The 16306-nt window shown below is 35.7% G+C and overlaps 1 protein-coding gene and 1 long non-coding RNA gene across 5 annotated transcripts in view; one reads left to right on the top strand and one right to left on the bottom strand.

Annotated features, from left to right (window-relative positions):
• LOC127863578 (uncharacterized) overlaps nucleotides 1-16306 on the top strand; it is a 139022-nt gene that overhangs the window by 26752 nt on the left and 95964 nt on the right. For all 4 annotated transcript variants that reach the window (XM_052403140.1, XM_052403139.1, XM_052403138.1 and 1 more), the window contains one exon: nucleotides 550-1138. The gene's annotated coding sequence lies outside the window, so the exon portion shown is untranslated. The remainder of the gene's footprint in view (nucleotides 1-549; nucleotides 1139-16306) is intronic.
• Nucleotides 11773-14639, bottom strand: LOC127863589 (uncharacterized). Its single transcript, XR_008041106.1, has 3 exons — nucleotides 14136-14639; nucleotides 12992-13092; nucleotides 11773-12619 (listed from the first exon to the last, which is right to left on the bottom strand). It is a non-coding gene; the product is annotated as an uncharacterized LOC127863589 (long non-coding RNA).

The raw sequence follows: 16306 nt of genomic DNA, 5'->3' as shown, positions 1-16306 counted from the left end.
TTCTGATTTTTGTGTAGAATACAGACTGAAAAATTCAACAAACATATAATTCTTGAGGTTTATACACTTATGATGCTATGTTCACCATCCTACTCCTCGTCCTGGAACAAATAGTTGCCAGTAAGACTTGGATATCTAATACTGATCGCCTTCACACAACAGGCAGGTACAGTTCTGCGGTCATCACGTTGAAGGCGTCCATGTATCCCAAAGACGTTCTGGCGATAGACAGCATGTCGCTTATAGCGCTTTGTGTCCTCCACATATACCACCTGATCATGGGACAATTCTACTTTGTTATAAAGCATAAATAAAATGCTTCGCCTAAAACATTTTGTGATACAGTGTTTCATGATTTTGAGTTATTAATAAGCATTAAAAGAGATTCATGTATGACTTTTTGCCCAAACCTGCTTACCTTATAGGAGAACATTTTATGCCTTAACAGGTGGTCTACTAAGTACTCCTAGAACAAAACAGATTTCTTTGCAAATAATTTTATTTACACAAGTTAGATCATTTAGCTCATTCATGTTTGTTTGTTCACAGTTGAAGTACATAAGACACACTGGTCAGCCAAAGAATCATGTTCTGTGAATAGCAAGAATGTTACTTGAGCCAGGGAATCATGTTCTGTGAATAGCAAGAATGTTACTTGAGCCAGGGAATCATGTTCTGTGAATAGCAAGAATGTTACTTGAGCCAGACACTGAAACTGTACTAGCCTCATTGTTGTCTAGGTGGAAGTGACTGGGGTTGAAATAGTTGTCTAGTGGGCAGCAGAAATGGAACCCTAGCCAGACGCTGGACATGTGCTGACATCCAATTTGTCAAGGTGGAAGTGACTGTGGTTGGAATAGGTGTCTAGTGAGCAATAACAATGGAACTCAAGTCAGACACTTTACATGTACTAACCTCCCTCCTGTTGAGGTGGAACTGACTGTGCCTTTAATAGTTGTCTAGTGAGCAACATAAATGGAACTCTAGCCAGACGCTAAACAAGTACTGACATCCAATTTGTCTAGATGGAAATGACTGTGGTTGGAATAGTTGTTTAGTGTGTAGTGGAAATAGAACTTCAGTTAAACAGTGCTTGGGATAGCTGTCCAGTCAAGAATTACAAGCCAAATCTTGTCAGGTAAGATTACAATAGATTTCAATAACAGCCGCAGCCTCAGTGGCATTCAGCCCAATCACAGATTGCGTGCTCAACTGAGGTTAAGTTCTTAGATGTGTGCTATTGTGATCAGTCACTGTCTGCTGTTAAATGTGTGTTGCCTGTCATGTTTTGGTAACACAGGAAAGAAGTTTAAAAAAACTGGACATGCGTTTTGAGTTCTCACCCATTTGAGAAACAATCCATATGTGATACTGTGTGATGAAAATTTGTGTTGAACATTGTAATTTTAGACAAATATTAATTGCAGTGTTGTTAGTTGCAAGTTGGTCTTAGCAATTATCAAGTCACTAAGAAGCCTGTTATTTATTACTTGTATGAACTGGGTTAAATTATTGTGAATGAATATTTCATTAATTCCATAAATTTAATACCAAGCGTATGCAGTATGTATTTCAGTTTTATATAGACATTAAGAACTTCTAAAATTCCATAAAGTGATTGGAAATCTCAATTTAACTTATAATTCCTGGACAAACAGAGAAGTTTGGTACAATATTTTAATTTTGAGTGGTCTCCCTTGGACTGGCTTTACTAAGTCAACTTGTATATGTCACTTCCATTTCGTTAACCAATCCCTGAATAATGTGAATATGCCATGAGGTTTGATTAAATGGACAGTCAACCAGATTGACGAAAAAAAAAGTTTTAAAATATCGTATTTTTTTACAATTATTAGTTTATATTGATTTAAATATAACGACTAGTATATTCCATTACTTGAAAAATGTTGTTAAGTTTTCATATTTTCAGTATATTCGGTAATAAAATTTTACTGAGTATGTCTCTCAGGTAACTACCAGTTAACAATAAATAACGCAAGTAGATTAATCATCATCGTCACGTGGTAAAACCAGGAATGCAAATTGCGCATGCGTATATTGTATATATTGTATATAATAATTATTGTATATATTTCATATATAAAATGATCAATCTACTTGCGTTATTTATAGTTAACTGCTTACATCTTCCTCTGCTATATTGCTTAAGTGCTAGATGGTAACAAAATTGCAGGGCATATACCTTATTTTTGTAAGTTAACCCTTAAAGCGCTGGAGCTGAATTTTAAAGGCCTTTGCAAACAGTTTGGATCCAGATGAGACGCCACAGAACGTGGCGTCTCATCAGGATCCAAACTGTTTGCTATTCTGATAGTATTCTTTGAAAAAAATTGAAGAAAATGCTAATTTTAGAAATTCTGCAGACGACATTTTAGCAGACGACAAATTTCCCAGCATGCAAAGGGTTAATACATGCCATTTACCCACAATCTATTTGATTACATTTCTATTTGGTATATTATATGAACAACAAAAAATACATCTGGAGCAGTATGGCAAAACTTCCGTGTCAAACAAATATAAAGAATCAATAAGAAACATCCTTAAGTGAAATGCAATTTAAGACAGTGTTATGTTTCAGATGCTATTATAACATGTATTGCATGGTGACTTTCTAAGTTTTGCTTGTCAGAATGATTGTGGCAGTCCAACTATTATTTTCCAGTCAAACTTAGCAATGTTTGTATGAATCTGGAGCGATATATACATAGGACAATTGTTAGTGACTATCTGATATATCTGTTAAGTTGTTAACTCTTATCGCGTTTAATTTGGTTGTTATTGTGTATATGAGCTAGGATATAGTGTACATCATAGCAATACTTAGCTATCGGTCCTCCACAGTCAACATTTAAGTATGCCCTTAGGTTTACCAGATCTTCTTGGCGCTCCTCACAAGTGGTTATTTCCATTGATCTCCATTGTGACATCCAATTGTGTGTGGTACTAATATTACTATATTTAAGAGAAGACACAATCCAAAAATATTGTGTATGCCCCGGGATTGACTGATGAGGGTGAATACATATAGATTGACCCGTCCTTCTATCTCTTCACGGTTAACACAAAATGACACATTCCATATAATATCAATAATGTATCCTACAAAGCTTTCATACTTGCATGGATGTTGTCCTTGAACACTATCAACAAACCCATTCTAACTTAACCTCATGTTGCTTTTGACGCTGACCTACATTTGGCTCAGACTAATGCAGGGTTCAATTTCTCGCTTTACTTAACTAAAATTTACGCACTCCATCTAACAACTTGACCATTAAGTTGACCAACTTCAAGACTTAATCTCATTTAGAAGGTCTTGTAACACCCAATTTATCAATCTTTATTTTCACCTTAAACAGTTTCCTCATTGTGTCGCCTGACTATGGACAGGGGACATATAGGTGCTACTTTTTGGCGGTGTCGGCGGCGGCACACTTTTCGAAAAAAGGCACATAACTTCTGTGTCCCTTCAGATATTGCTTTCATATTTGGTATGCATGTGTATCTGGACAACACCTTTGCATGCGCGTACAATTTTGTACCCCTGTGACCTTGACCTTGAACTTAGGTCAGCGTTTAGGTTTGAAATCTGCGACCGCGATTCAAAAAAGGCTACTGTGTCCCTTCAAATATTGCTTTCATATTTGGTACGCATGTGTATCTGGACAACTGTTGACCTTTCAATGCGCATGTAATTTTGTAACTTGTGGTCCACGTTCAGGTTTCGAAATCTGCAACCGCAATTACAAAAAATAGCTCATAACGTCATATAGGTGCTACTTTTTTGGCGGTGTCGGGGGCGTCACACTTTTTTGAAAAAGGCTCATAACTTCTGTGACCCTTCAGATATTGCTTTCATATTTGGTACACATGTGTATCTGGGCAAGACCTTTCCAAGCGCATACAAGTTTTGCCTCTGTGACTTCGACCTTGAACTTAGAGTCCGCGTTTAGATTTTAAAATCTGCGACTCGACCCAAAACAGGTTCATAACTACTATGTCTTGAGCTTTACTTTAAACATTTTTAATAATATTACTAATAATAAACGATTTGATATTTGTGAACTTTGACAGTTAAAAAGATGTTGGTTAACTAGAAACGTACTACAACCACCACAAACCTGTGTGGATAGCAGTTTAGAATTGAAAAGAATGCACAAATTATAGCACAAAGAAGGGAATATTGTGTTTGATCTATCTGTTTGTTATTAGATTAACAATATTCATAGAAAATTATTTTGGTCTTTTATTAAAAAATGTTGTGCTTATTCAATATGTTACTGAATAGGACAAACCAGGGTTAAAGTTTGATTGTACAACATTAAGAGTTAATGTCCCATCCCAGATATACTAGAACACAAGTTACACAGGTATGCTTCCATGAGGCGACACATCCCAGGCTTTTTCCGTCCCATGCCACGGGTCCGAAATTCGGCCCCATTCCCAATGCAAATCTGGTTGTTTTTTTCCCAATTGAATTTTTTTTTCCCAATTCCAAAAAAAAAAAAAAAAAAATTTTTTGTTTACCTTAAAATATATAAGTTAACCTGATCCGGTGTAGAAAATAGAAAGTGTTGCATAATTAAATTATCAGTTGCCTTGAATTTGTTTTAAAAACTGTAAAATATGTTAATGATTATTTAAGACTTTCCTTATTTTCCTCAAAATCCGGCGCTTCGCACGATTTTTTTAACCTAAAAAAAGGCCAGGCCTTTTCCCCAAATTCAGATTAAAAAACCTGCACTTATCTCACATGTTCATAATACTTTGTAAAATTTAAATAATTAGTTATCAAAATAGTCGTTATTTACCAGTTAACGGCTTCTTTGAAATATAAGAAACACTATTTACATGCGATAATTTTTCCCAATTGAGCCAATTTTGCGAATAATTTTTTTCCAAAAATGGGGGTTTTCACGACGCGAAATTCCCAAAATTCCAGTGTGGCGTATTCCCAAAATGGAGCGGAAAAAGCCTGCATCCAACTCGCCGAGTTCTAGTTGTGTACTTAGATTTTTCACTCAGACCAATTTCTTTTAATTATAATTGTCATTTCCCATGTTCCTGGCATTGCCTTACATGTATGTTTTATTTCCATTTGCTGTCCATTAATTGTCTATCTGTTTGAGAGTAACCATCAATGATATATTTATGCCCCCCTTCGAAGAAGAGGGGGTATATTGTTTTGCACATGTCTGTCGGTCGGTCGGTATTTTCACCAGATGGTTTCCGGATGATAACTCAAGAACGCTTAGGGATAGGATCATGAAACTTCATAGGTACATTGATCATGACTGGCAGATGACCCCTATTGATTTTCAGGTCACTAGGTCAAGGTTCAAGGTCACAGTGACTCGAAATAGTAAAATGGTTTCTGGATGATAACTCAAGAATGCTTAGGTCTAGGATCATGAAACTTTATAGGTACATTGATCATCACGGACTGGCAGATGACCCCTATTGATTTTCAGGTCACTATGTCAAAGGTCAAGGTCAAAGTGACTCGAAATACTAAAATGGTTTCCGGATGATAACTCAAGAATGCTTACGCCTAGGATCATGAAACTTCATAGGAACATTGATCATGACTCGCAGATGACGCCTATTGATTTTCAGGTCACTTGGTCAAAGGTCAAGGTCACAGTGACTCGAAACAGTAAAATGGTTTCTGGATGATAACTCAAGAATGCCTACGCATATGATCATGAAACTTCATAGGAACATTAATCATGATTGGCAGATGACCCCTATTGATTTTCAGGTCACTAGGTGAAGGGTCAAGGTCACAGTGACTCGAAATAGTAAAATAGTTTCCTAATGATAACTCAAGAATGCTTACGCCTATGATCATGAAACTTCATAGGAACATTGATCATGACTCGCAGATGACGTCTATAGATTTTCAGGTCACTTGGTCAAAGGTCAAGGTCACAGTGACTCGAAACAGTAAAATGGTTTCCAAATGATAACTCAAGAATGCCTACGCATATGATCATGAAACTTCATAGGAACATTAATCATGATTGGCAGATGGCCCCTATTGATTTTCAGGTCACTAGGTGAAGGGTAAAGGTCACAGTGACTCGAAATAGTAAAATGGTTTCCGGATGATAACTCAAGAATGCTTACGCCTATGATCATGAAACTTCATAGGAACATTGATCATGACTCGCAGATGACGCCAATTGATTTTCATGTCACTCGGTCAAAGGTCAAGGTCACAGTGACTCGAAACAGTAAAATGGTTTCCGAATGATAACTCAAGAATGCTTACGCCTATGATCATGAAACTTCATAGGAACATTGCTTATGACTGGCAGATGACCCCTATTGATTTTGAGTTCACTAGGTCAAAGGTCAAGGTCATGGTGACCAGAAATAGTAAAATGGTTTCCGGATGATAACTAACGAACGCTTATGCCTAGGATCATGAAACTTCATAGGAACATTGATCATGACTCGCAGATGACCCCTATTGATTTTGAGGTCACTAGGTCAAAGGTCAAGGTCACAGTGACTCGAAACAGTAAAATGGTTTCTGGATGATAAATCAAGAATGCTTACGCCTATGATCATGAAACTTTACAGAAACATTGATCATGACTGGCAGATGACCCCTATTGATTTTCAGGTCACTAGGTCAAAGGTCAAGGTCACAGTGACTCAACTTAGAAAAATGGTTTCCGAATGATAACTCAAGAACGCTTACGCCTAGGATCATGAAACTTCATAGGTACATTGATCATGACTCGCAGATGACCGCTATTGACATTCAGGTCACTAGGTCAAAGGTCCAGGTCACGGTGACTTGACACAGTAAAATGGTTTCCGGATGATAACTCAAGAAAGCTTACGCCTAGGATTATGAAACTTCATAGGTACATTGATCATGACTTGCAGATGACCCCTATCGATTTTTAGGTCACTAGGTCAAAGGTAAAGGTCACATTGCCAAAAAACGTATTCACACAATGGCTGCCACTACAACTGACAGCCCATATGGGGGGCATGCATGTTTTACAAACAGCCCTTGTTTCCATCGGTAATGGGGCCGATACCAGACCCAATTTTGAATTAATAAAAAACCTGATGTCTGTCTCGAAGATATTCCATGTACTCATGTTTAATAACTACTTGGTGGATCTATCTCAAGCTTAAACAGTTGAATAACTTAAATATGTAGATGATTGTTAAGATTTTTAACTGAAACACTTTTTGGCAGAATCATGGTCCTTGCTATCCCCCGCCAAGGCAGAGGGATATTGAAATGGTGTTTTCCGGCTGTCTGTCGTCTGCCAGTCCTTCAGTTCGTCAATCCGTCTGTTCCAAAACTTGTTAGGGCTCAATCTCAGAAACTATATAAGATATCAACAAGAAACTTCGTTGATGTATAGATATCAATGAGGAAAAGTGCCATGCACAATAACCATAACTCGAACGTTCTTTAATAAGAGTTGTTGCCCTTTGTTTGTTTTCGTATCAAGGAACATGTCAGCGCTATATCGCAGATACCATGCAAGACTTCAACATGAAACTTCACAGGTGTATCAATATTAATTAGGAAAAGTGCCATGACCATCACTCTCGTTAATAAGAGTTATTGTCCTTTGTTGCTTTTGTACTATGGAATTTTTCAGGGTTATATCCCAGATACGATAATTCATGGATGTGTGGAACTCATAGTTATTGTCCTTTGCTGCTTTTGTACTATGGAACTTTTCAGGGTTACATCTCAGATACGATAATTCATGGATGTGTGGAACTCATAGTTATTGTCCTTTGTTGCTTTTGTACTATGGAACTTTTCAGGGTTATATCTCAGATATGATAATTCATGGATGTGTGGAACTCATAGTTATTGTCCTTTGTTGCTTTTGTACTATGGAACTTTTCAGGGTTATATCTCAGATACGATAATTCATGGATGTGTGAAACTCATAGTTATTGTCCTTTGTTGCTTTTGTACTATGGAACTTTTCAGGGTTATATCTCAGATACGATAATTCATGGATGTGTGGAACTCATAGTTATTGTCCTTTGTTGTTTTTGTATGATGTAACTAGGCTATATCTCAGATACAATACAATATTTCAACATGAAAATTCATGGGTGTAAATATATCAATGAGGAGAATTAATAGAACAATTACCCTACACTTAATTATTATTTATGGGTATACCTTAATATCCAATGATTTGCATCCATCCACAACACAATTTATTTTGCGGGGTATATGAATTAAACGAATGTGCTGGTTCATTTTTAACTCACCTGAGAACAAAATGCGGTGAGCTCTGGTAGTAGCTGGCCCAGTGGCGTGTCGTCTGTTGTCACTTGTGAGAGGTCACTTGTCAATTAGCTCCAAACCGCCAAGCATATTTTAACCAAATAGCACAGATTTAATAGTTGTTATGTTACACATCATCAATGGTCCTTTATTGTATTTTGTTCAAATCTAACTTAGCAACCACTTTATATACCTGCTTTGACCAGACTGTCAGAGCGATCTCAGACCAGGAATCGGTTGACGATAGTCCGTGCTTACTGAGGTGGAAGAGCAAGTACCCAGTCTGAAGGTAGAGAAATCTTCGGGAGTGGACAACTTCCCTTCTGAACTGATTAAGCACTGATGAGAAGCCTTATGTGTAAATGACATTAAAGAAAGGAAATTTGATGTGTGGAGTGTTGCCAAAAGTATGGCATTTTGTCTGTTTTTTTCCACTTAAGAATATATATTATAAAAAAAATGTGTTTTATTATTTCCCCCTTTACTTCTGTGTGAATCTTTCCCTAACTTCATAGTTTAATTACATCATTGATCGTAAATAACAGAATTTTGACAGCCACCCATTTGAGCTGAGTTATGGCCCTTTGTGTTTTTGCCATTTGTAGAATATAATAGTCGATCTGTGTGTGTCCAAACATGTACCATGGGGGCATCAGTGTCTGTGACGCATTTCTAGTTTCTTTGGAAGAATATATTAATTTAAAAAACATATGTTTTTAACTCAACTTTTCTTTAAATGCTGGCAAATTTCACTCAAAAGCCTAAGAAAGATCATATTTATGTGATCTTAAAGGGAGGCATTTTTTGTGCAATCAGTTATTGCAAAATTATGTCTGTCATTTTTCATGTGTTGGGATATATATATATGTGCGCTTCATAAAATTATGGCTGTTTGTAGTATTTTGCTCAAGTATAAAGTATCTTAAGAATATTTTTGTGTTTGGTTATAATTTTATTAAATTAAAATTATAATTTGACTGTGTCCAATCATGTGTCATGAGGGATCAGTGTCTGTGACATATCTAGTTCTGTATGATATGGACTGAAAGCAACACATACATATAAATATTTGTTCTCTTTTTTGTGTAAGGATTTTTTATTATACCCCCATTACCATTGGTAATGGGGGCTATATAGGAGTCACTTTGTCTGTCTTTCGGTCGGTCTGTTGGTTTGTCGATCTGTCGGTCTGTCCCGAAACTTCATCCGATCTTCACCAAACTTGGTCACAAGTTGTATCTAGATGATGTCTAGGTTATGTTTGAACATGGGTCATGCTGGGTCAAAAACTAGGTCGCGCGGTCACTAAGTGTGTTTTAAACAGAAAGTTTAACCGAACCAAAACTTTGATATTTATCGTTAGATTTTAAAATTACTTCGTACATTTGTTCACCATCATAGGACGGTGTGTCGTGTGAAAAAAGTACGTCGATATCTCCAAGGTCAAGGTCACACTTTGAGTTCAAAGATCAAAAATGGCCTAAAACGAGCTTGTCCAGGCAATAACTATGTCATTCATTGTGAGATTTTAAAATGATTTCGCACATTTGCTCACCATCAACGGACGGTGTGTCATGCTAAAGAATTACGTCAATATCTCCAAGGTCCACATGGTCACATTTTGAGCTCAAAGGTCAAACATGGCCATAAATGAGCTTGTTTGTGGCCATAACTATGTCATTGATTGTGAGATTTAAAAATAATTCAACACATTTGTTCACCATCATTGCACGGTGTGTAATGCATAAGAATTTTGTCGATATCTCCAAGGTCAAGGTCACACTTGTAGTTCAAAGGTAAAAAATGGCAATAAATTATCTTGTCCGGGCCAGAACTATGTCATTCATTGTGAGATTTTAAAATGACTCTGTTCATTAATTTTGTTCACAGTCATTGGATGGCGTGTCATGTGAAAGAATTCAAGAGTTCAAAGATCAAAATGGCTTTAAATGATAATGGCATAATAATTCTTACAAATTGCCATAAATTAGATTCTCTTGTTTTGTGAAGACAGCATGCAAAATAGTCTATGTCAATGCGGCACATGGGGGTATACGTCACGTCTGTGACATGTCTTGTTTTGTTTGCAGATTTCAGTCTGAAGACCAACTTTTCTTTTACAACATTTATGCTTGAAATTGTTCAATCTATAAAAACACACATTTAGTTGGAAATTTTGTTATTGCCTCTTTTAAAAAGCACTTTTGATATTTAAACATTCAGTCTAGATGAGGATCTATGGTACATTGTTCTTTAGTGGTTCAATACAGAGTCGAGAATGCACACCCCAACCACTAGTTAATTACAATCAGTGTTCTCCGTAACAAGGACGATTTTAGGCTGGCAAGTATATTCATGATGACAAATTTTAAACTGAAACTGAAAGACACACTCAACTAAACAATGCTTTCATTAAGACTACTTACTTAGAAAAGTATTTTTAGTATTACTCATAATTGGTTAAAGAGGTTTGTTTTTAGAAGATTCAATTCGTACTCTTATTATGCAATTTTAAACGAGCTCCACGTGATACTTTGCAAATTATTTGTAAATGACAGACATGTTAATATTTTAACATAGAATATATCAATGTGCTATGTTTCTCCTAGACCATCTTTGACAGTATAGTTATAAAATGTTAAAGTCATTAGATGAAATTAGAAGGCGAAATTGGGCTAAGGATGTAAAGGAGCTTCTTTTTAAATAAGGGTTCGGCTTTATTTGGCTCTCACAGGATGTTGGTGATATTGATTTATTCATGCTCCTTTTTAAACAACATCTGACTGATTGTGCAACTAAATCCTGGCACGAAAACATAAATGACTCTTCTAGATGCGATACTTACAGGCAATTTAAAAGCTTATTAAACACGGAACGATATTTAGACATTGCAATGCCATTTCATTGCAGGCAAGCGTTAGCAAGATTTCGTTGTTCGAGCCATACCCGTCTGTAGATCTGCCGTGGAATCATATGGAATTCAATGGAAATCGTTAGATGGAATTCCGTGGAGTATTGGCACTAACTTTCCATCCGATTCCATGCAATCAATGGAAAAGTGAATAAAAAACAGAAGGGGGACTTGATATGGGATGGAATTCTATAAAATGCCGTGGAATTCCATAGAATTCCGTGGCATTCCATATAATGCCGTGGAATTCCATAGAATGCCATGGAATTCCATAGAATGCCATGGAATTCCATAGAATGCCGTGGAATTCCATAGAACTCCGTGGAATTCCATAGAATGCCGTGGAATTCCATGGAATGCCGTGGAATTCCATGGAATGCCGTGGAATTCCATAGAATGCCGTGGAACTCCATAGAATGCCGTGGAATTCCGTGAAAAGCTATGGAATTTAATAAAAAGCTGGAATAAAAAATAGAAAAACAAACAGATTATAGATCAAAGGCATTTTATTGATTTTGAAAAACAAATGTGAATGTAACTAAAGGTTTCATCAAGGAAAAGATCTGGCATCAATCATTTACATTTTCATAAAGTACCAACTCTCTTAACCACAGGCATGCATGCACACATTCAAAAACACATCCATATACAGGTGAGAAAAGAAAAACTTATACAAGGAACAATATAAAACATAGAAGTAGAATTTTACATTTCTCTTATGACAAGTATACTTCCTTTCTCACATATGTTCATAAACACACACAATTACATGCACACACACATCACGCACAATTGTTCTAGAGTTTTTTCTCATAAATTTTAACGTTCAACAACTGTTCCTTATTAATTCTAGAACACTTTCAGTATGATAACAGAAGTTCAGTTCTAGTTGATGTGTTCCAGTACAATTCTAGAAAAGTTTCGAAGGTTAACTTCAAATATTTAAGTCTGAAACCAACTTTCTAGAAAACAAATTCCCATGCAGACAGCCAGTATTCAAGTACTGAGCATACTTAATAATAATACAAAACAAATTAACAACTGTTGTAAATTTGTTATTTATTATACTATGCTCAGTACTGTTGAACACGGACTTAATTCAATTATCCAAGTTTCAAATTCCTAAATTAAAAAAACAAACAAATAAATTAAGACAAAAAACAAACACAAAATACAATTAACAAAATAAATAACTGGTCTTTTTTATACAAGAAGTAACCAAATTAAAACATGTCACCAGCCACAGACTGCCAGGCTTAACACAGAGGCTAGTTTTTAAAAATGTTTGTCCAAGTCTTCCACTGCCATTTTCCTTTTCTTCTGAGAATATTGAACACCAGTCACTGCCTCCGGGTCCTTTTTGGTATGAGGTACATTGTATACTGCTCACATGTGCTCTACAGAATAAAAAATCATAAAAATGTCTAAAGCAAAGAGTTATTTACATTCAAACTATAACAAGAGATTGCAAAGCAATATGGTCCCCTACCTGTTAAACTTCACTATTTTGAGTTTGTTAAATATATTTGTTGCCATAGCAACCAGAATTCTTGCATTATAAACAACATGAAATGACGTGCAAAATGTCCTTATTGTCATCTGTTCATGTTTCAAGTTTCATGAAAAAATACTTAGAACTTTTAAAGTTATCCCAGGATCCAGAAAAGTGTAACTGACTTAGACCAATATATTGAATTCCAAAAAGACAAAATACTTTCAGGTGGTTAACATTAAATAACTTATCTAGCCCAGGGCATGACAATATTTACCATGAATTTGTGGCCCTGTAAGTCCTCTAGGTAAATGCGCTTAAAGAGCCGCTTTGCTGTTGGATTATTTCCCTGCCAAACTCTGCAGTATCTTCCATCAACTGGTCAATGGTAATGAAAGCACATAATGAAAATGTATAGGGAACGTAATTCATGAATTGTTTTAAATATTAAGTTGTTAAATGGTCTTTAGAAAGACAACTAAAAACGAAGTGAATACATCGCAAAGCACTAAGCATAACTTAATTTGTTGGTATGATTAGTACAAATTTATTATTGCTATAATTAGAATGATGTGTAATTCTATTGGTATGAAAATGCACACTCAGATACATAAAAACCAATTCCATTGGTTTAATTTTTTATTTACAAGCAAATACGTTGAAATTGATATCCCCCGCCAACATGCTTCTGGACGCATAAGTATTATATTTGACACTCAAACAAGCATTTTTTAAAGATACAAAGGGCCATAACCCCGTTTTTAACAGATGGTGTACAATTCCTTTTGGCGTGCATCATCCTCTTATCCATATATATACTCGAACCAGGTTTCAATGAAATACGCCAAAGCACTTCCAGGATATGGCCTTGGACACACAAAAAAGCATTTTTTCAAGATACAAAGGGCCATAACTCTGTTATTAACTAATGGTGTACAATGCCATTTGGCATGCATCATCCTCTTATCCATATACATACTCATACCAAGTTTCAGTGAAATCTGCCAAAGCACTTCCAAGATATGGCTACGGACGGATGGAAAGACGGAAGGATGGAAGGATGGACAGACAACGCCAAAACAATTTCCGTCCGCCTATGGCGGGGGATAATAATAAACATTAACACCATTAATGAGCATTGAGTGCTCAACATGCACAGTACAAAACTTCCTTAGCCTGCAGTTCCATATTCTTGCATGATAAAATTCGATACTACATTCAACGTTATTAATTTATCCACATAGGTCTTATTACTTCCTTTTTCAACCTGCAAACTCCACTAAGTGAAAATTTGGGTGACAGCTGCTTTTAAACTAATATTTGCCATACTAAAACCTCAAATATCACATAAAAAGGTCTACAATAATGTCATAAGAAGATTAAATTTAAAGGAATATTTAGAAATAATAAAAATCACAAACCTTCAGTTGTTGTTCTATTCCTAGACAGACTGCTCAAACACTGTATGCATCACTCTTTAGCAATATTTCATGTCACTTTCCAAATGATATAAATACATAAGTATTTTAAGAAAGTGTTTTTAATGGAAAATCTAATGAACTCTTCTGTTTGTTAAATTTCTTTAACTTTATTTTAACAAGTTAAACCAGTACATTGTCCACCATGTTTCATGTTTCAATCTAACAGGTAAACTTTCTGTATTTGAATTCAGCCAATTAGAAAAGGCTGTTATATCTTATAACCAATAGATTTGCAGCAAACATACCCAACATCTGATGTACAACACATGCTTGGCTTATCAGATAGATTGTTATTTGACAACCTGGACTGGCTGAGTTTGATATTGAGAAAAAACAGTGTGTATACCACTTGGACAGGGTTAAGGAATTTAAACTTGTAGAAATTGCTTTGAAAGTAACAACTACTCCTACTTCTGCAGAACTACTATTTTAATTACTACAGCATCAACAACACCACCACCAACAACAACAGCAACAATAACAGCAGCAACAGCAGCAACAACAACAGCAGCAACAGCAGCAGCAACAACTGCTACTACAGCAACAATTGCTACTACTGCTACTTGTATTGCTACTACTATTGCTACAGAAACTGTTTATGCTACTACTTCTACTACTACTACTACCACCACAACCTCTACTGATATAAAAAACACTACTGCTACTACATCAATTACTACAACAACAACACCTACTACAACAACAACAACTACTACTACTAATACAGCTACTACATCTACAACTACTACTGCTACTACTGCTGCTGCTGCTGTCGCTACTATGAAGTCTATTTGGCTATTTGTAAGTGTAAGGTGTTCTATATGTGTTCTTATTCCCCATTAGAACTTTTGTAGAACTTACTGGTTCTTAAAGCGTTCTAGATGTGTTCTAGAACTACATTTTAAAACATTTTTAGAAATTTTTGACCATATTTTGTCCTTGAAATGTTCTAAAAAGGTTCTTGAAATTATTGGAACAGTTTGAGTCCTAAGCCATTTTCCACAAATGTTCTGGATTTATTCTAAAAAAACTGTTTTGGAACAATTCCAGAACATACGTTTTAGAACACAAATATGGAACAGTTCCAGAACTGTTCCAATTTCTAGAACAAATTTATAATTATCTTTATTGCATTTTCTTTTAAGTACAAAATACATGATGCAAATAATTCATACATGTATTAAACTACAAATACATTTCAGACAACCAGCGAAAATGTATAAATTATTTTCCATTGATTTCCATCCAAGAAAATGTATAAGTTATTTTCCATAACGATTTCCGTTGAAAAAAATGGCTAAGTCCAACTTTCCATGGTGTTTTCCATACATTCCGTCGAAATGCATGGAATTTTAGTCGTGATTCCGTGGAATTCCATAACAACTTCAGATGGAAAATTGTTAAGTGGATGGAATTCCATCAAATTCCATCGATTTCCATAGAATTCCATAATATTTTCTATGGAATTCCATAGAAAAGTGCTAATGACTATGGCAGATCTACAGACGGGTAGCTTTGTATAATTGTCCCTGTGTCAGTCTATCAGTCCGTCTATCAGTCCGTCCATCTGTCTGTCTGTCACTAACGTTTTAGGGCTGTATATCAGAAACTATATAAGTGTTCAATATGAAACTTCATAGGTGTATAAATATAAATGAGGAAAAGGCGGGGGATATCCATTCAACAAATGTGCTTGTTGTTCAGGAATTACCAGTGTTGTAACGTAAGCACTGCTTATAAACCACACCATTGCATTAGACCATAAGAAAATTTTATAGTAAAACTTGAGATCGTTTGTTAAAAAATGTCAGTCTAGATTCACTCTAAAGAAATCACAGTAAGATTAAAACATGCACTTTTACAACGGGAATATCTTGAATAAGAAAGATCATGTGACAAAAGTGAAAACACATGAGTAATCAGGGGTTGAAGAATTTTTCCAGAGCCACTCGCCCTGCAGGGCGAGTAGGCCTGACAATCCACTCGCCCTTCACTTTAATCTACTCGCCCTGCATTAAAAAAATAGATATCTATATTTATAGTTATGATCAACCAGAACCTTCTAAACCTACTTAACATAGTGACACTAAACTGCAAACAAATTATCTACA

Source organism: Dreissena polymorpha, unplaced genomic scaffold (genome assembly GCF_020536995.1).
Source record: "Dreissena polymorpha isolate Duluth1 unplaced genomic scaffold, UMN_Dpol_1.0 chrUn017, whole genome shotgun sequence".
NCBI lineage: Eukaryota > Metazoa > Mollusca > Bivalvia > Myida > Dreissenidae > Dreissena > Dreissena polymorpha.
Note: the sequence above shows the minus strand (reverse complement) of the source record. Positions and strands in the feature narration are given on the sequence as shown.